Raw genomic sequence first — 4,451 nt, forward strand, 5'->3', positions numbered from 1 at the left:
CCTGACTCCTTCCACCTTCCTTCCCTCCCTCTTCTCTCCTTTCTCCCTACTGTTGGAAATTGAGCCTGTAAGCCTTGTGCCATGGATCTGAAGCCTCAGCTCAGGCAGTCTGTAAATCTCAGAAGTCTGTAGATCTCAGAAGACCTGGCAGGCAGCCAACGGGGGAACCAACAGAAACCCAGTGGAGAAACAGTGCAGTTGGAGTGACTTACTTGCTGTCTTTGGGAGTGGTCACTGAGGGGTTAACTCAGTTCCTCTTCTCCCCAGGACTGTCTGGGAAGGCAGAGGGAGCGACAGACATCCCTACTTCACAGATGCTTCTATGCATCATGCTCTGAAAATAACTTTTTATCTGGGGCTTACGTGGGAAAGGGGCCAGTGGAATGCCACATGTAAGAGTTCTGTGGTTAATGTGGAAATCGCTAGAACAGCAAGTGTTATGGAAATGTATGTTTTAATTATGTTTTTATTTGTTGGTGTTTTACGGCAGTTTATGTAGCAAAGGTTAGCAATGTATTCCTGGTGCTCTTCCTCCATCTCCCAAGTGCTATCTTATCACAAGTTCGGACTACCATACTGGCTTGTAGTATATGCTTTTTGTTTTTTGTTTGTTTGTTTGTTTTTGGAGATTCATTCATATTATTTGGTTTTTAGTTTGTTTATTTGGTTAGTTTCTTGTGGGTTTTTTGAGACAGGTTGTGTGTGTGTGTGTGTGTGTGTGTGTGTGTGTAGCCCTGGCTATCCTGGAACTTGCTCTGTAGACCAGGCTGTCTTGAAGAGATCTGCCTGGCTCTTGCCGCCCCAGTCCTGGGATTAAAGGTATGTACTACTATACCTGGCATATTATTTGTATTATCAGTGTACATGTGTGTGTCTCTGTGTGTGCATACACACAAGTATTCAGATGCCTAAGAGAACAGAAGAGGATGTCATATCCTCTGGAACTGGAGCTATAGGCTGTTGTAAACTGTCCCATGTACATGCCTGAACAAAACTCTGGTCTCCTCCAAGGGCATCAAGTGCCCTTAACCACTGAGCCATTTTTCCACAAACACAAACCACACTCCTTTAATTTAGTTTTTTGTTTTTGAAGTAGGGTCTCACTATGTAGACCAGACTGGCCTAGAACTCACTAGATAAACCAAGCTGGCCTTGAACGGATAGAGATCTGCTCGCCTTTGCCTCCTGACTGCTGGGATAGAAGGTGTGCCCCATCAGGACCAGCTGAATGGTTGTCATGAAATATGTTCCCATCACTTTGTGTTTGTGAGTTGCTGGACAATGCCTGGAGGATTGAGAGTTATAAGGAAATCGTAAGCAGAGTATGGGTTTCACTCTCAACAGTGCTACGTCTTGAGGTTGTTATAATTTCAATTCCTGTCTGCATGTATTTATTCATTCACTATCTTTTTGGGAGGCCCCTCCTATGTTCACATGCCTACAGGTGTTGTACTTATTCAAACCTTGGTTAGGCAGCCATATTGTTGAGGAATCTTGAGTAAAGCTTTTCTGTCATCTCCTCCTCCTCTTCTTCCTCTTCTTCTTTTTCTTCTTTATTTTTATTTTATGTGCATTGGTCTTTTGCCTGAATGTAGGTCTGTGTGAGGGTGTCAGATCCCCTGGAACTGAAGTCACAGACAGTTATGAGCTGCCATCTGGGGACTGGGAATTGAACCCAGGTCCTCTGGAAAACTAGACAGTGCTCTTAACTGCTGAGCTGTCTCTCTAGATCATTTCTAGGAGACAAAATCTCACAGTAGTTTTGTTTTGTTTTCTTATCCTCTGGCATCTTGTATACCATCTTCCAGTACTAAAACCATTTCTCAAAGAGGAGGTTTTTCAGGTCAGATCCTGCTTTGATTCTCCTAATCCTGTGTCCAAAGTGCATGGTGTCTTCAGCTGTAGGGTATTACCTTCAACCTCCAGAAGATAACCGAGGACAATGTGAGAGTCTATAATGTTGGTTTTTGGGGGGAAGTAAAGTTCTTCTCGTGACCTTAATGCCACTGGTGCATTAAAATGTAGACGTTATAAATAAAGTTTCATCTAAGTATATTAAAACCTTTTTTGGAGACAAGGTTTCTCTGTGTAGCCCTGGCTGTCCTGGAACTCACTCTGTAGACCAGGCTGGCCTCAAACTCAAAAATCCACCTGCCTTTGCCTCCCAAGTGCTGGGATTAAAGGCGTGCACCACCACTGCCTGGCATATTAAAACCTTTCAATTAATGTTTTTGAGGCAAGGTCTCAGGTAGGCTAGACAGGCTTTAAATTCTCTATGAAGCCAAGGATGGCCTTGAACTCTTGGCCCTCCTGCCTCTACCTTTCAGTTCCTGGAATTACAGATAGATTTTTTTTTTTAATAATATTTCTTTTGCCGGGCAGTGGTGGTACATGACTTGGGAGGCAGAGGAAGGCGGATTTCTGAGTTGTTTTTTTTTTTGAATGTCCACTGAGTTTATTTACAGACAACCTTAGGTAAGGAAGGCATTTTCCTCTAGGATCTACATGCTTTTGAAGTTACTTGGCTTCAGGCTTCTTGTCTCCAGCTTTGAGCTTGAGACTCTCAGGCGGCTGATAATAGGCAGGGAAAGCCTCCTCCCAGGGGCTGTTCAGGTCAAACTTTCGGAATTCTTGTGCCAGCTCCACTGGTTCAGCCACTACCCGCTTCACCTCATCGTCATAACGTAGCTCAACATAGCCAGTGAGGGGAAAGTCTTTCCGGAAAGGATGTCCCTCGAAGCCATAATCTGTTAGTATCCTTCTTAAATCAGGGTGGTTAAAAAAGAAGACTCCAAACATGTCCCAGACCTCCCTCTCATACCAATTAGCCGCGATGTGCACAGACACTGCGGAGTCAATGGGTGTCAGCTCATCTGCATAGGTCTTCACAAGAATCCTAGAGTTGAACTGCAGAGACAGCAGGTTGTAGACAATCTCAAAAGGGTTCTGCCAAGTTGGGACATCCACTGCCGTCAAGTCGGCCAAGGACTTGAATTGTGCATTGGTGTGATCCCTGAGGAAAGTCAGCGTTGGGATGACTCTGTCAGGATGGATACAGATTTCTAACTCATCATAGCAGGTCACCTGAACTTGTTGGACATACTTAGGTAAGATTTCAGCCCCATACTGTCCAAATGCTGAGAGCTGCTTGTGGGTCACATCATTCCTGGGTCTGACAGTGGGGCGCTTGTCAGCCGCCGTGCTCTCCCTTCTCACACGCTGCAACAGCACTGAGGGTCGCCCAGCCCCCCCCTTGCTACGAAAGTGGCCCCCAAGAGCCCACGCCACCAGACCCTGGCTGCAGCAGCCGCCATGTTCCTTAAGGTGCCGACTAAGTAGCGGGAGAACACACACGAGTTTTTTGTTGTTGTTTGGGGTTTTTTGTTTGTTTGTTTGTTTTGTTTTTTCCAAGACAGGGTTTCTCTGTATAGCCCTGGCTGTCCTGGAACTCACTCTGTAGACCAGGCTGGTCTCAAACTCAGAAATCCGCCTGCCTCTGCCTCCCAAGTGCTGGGATTAAAGGCGTGCGCTACCACCACCCGGCAATATATTTCTTTTAATACAAAATAAAAGTCATTTTAAAGAATATTATTTTGTTACATAAGTGTGCTATGTTGGTAAGGGTTCTCTAAAATATAACAGAATAGCTAGAATGAATATATCATTTTCATCATATATATGAATGATTTATTAGAGCGCCTTACAGGCTGTCTGGGTAGTTCAGCAATGGCTGTCTCATGACAGAAAGGTCAAGAATCACGTAGTTGTTCAACCCTCAAAACTGGATGTCTTATCAGTTCCCTGGTACTGGAGCCCTGAGGATTACTAGAGACCTGCTCTTCTACAGTCTTCGTTGAAGTTCTGAAGAAGTAGGTTCTAATACCAGATAACGAATGCCTCCAACACAGCATAGATAAACTTGCCAGAAAACACAGGCAAGCAGGCAAAAAAGCAAATGCTTTCTTCTTCCATATGAGCCGCCACCAGATGCTTGCTGTTACCTAGATTTATGGAGGGTCTTCCCAACTCAAATGATCCAACCAAAAAAATCCTTCACAGGTGTGCCCAGATGCTTGGGTTATAGCTGATTCCTGACATAGTCAAGTTGACAGCCAAGATTAACCATCACATGTGGCCTGTATTTTCCCCCTTGAAAGAAAAATAAACTCTGGGCAGGGCATAGTGGCTCACGTCTGTAATCCTACCACATGGGAGGCTGACCAGAATTACCAGGAGTATAAGGCCAGCCAGCTCGGGCTACATGTTGAGTTCCAAACAAGTCTGTATCAAATATACACCACATACAAACTCACACTTGAATGAGCAAGCCAGCAAGCCAGCCAGCCAGCCAGAGTGTGTAGTGGGGTTGGGGGCTGGGGAGAATAAAACCTGAGTCACTTTCCCTGAGAGCCCAAAGGGGGTAATTAAGAACACCTGGAGCAGTAATGGCT

The 4,451-nt window shown here is 45.1% G+C and overlaps 1 pseudogene; it reads right to left on the bottom strand.

The window, feature by feature from the left end:
- Positions 1-2,479: 2,479 nt before the first annotated feature.
- Positions 2,480-3,348, bottom strand: LOC117719945 (NADH dehydrogenase [ubiquinone] iron-sulfur protein 3, mitochondrial pseudogene; annotated as a pseudogene).
- Positions 3,349-4,451: the final 1,103 nt, after the last annotated feature.

Source organism: Arvicanthis niloticus, chromosome 14 (assembly GCF_011762505.2).
Source record: "Arvicanthis niloticus isolate mArvNil1 chromosome 14, mArvNil1.pat.X, whole genome shotgun sequence".
Classification (NCBI taxonomy): domain Eukaryota; kingdom Metazoa; phylum Chordata; class Mammalia; order Rodentia; family Muridae; genus Arvicanthis; species Arvicanthis niloticus.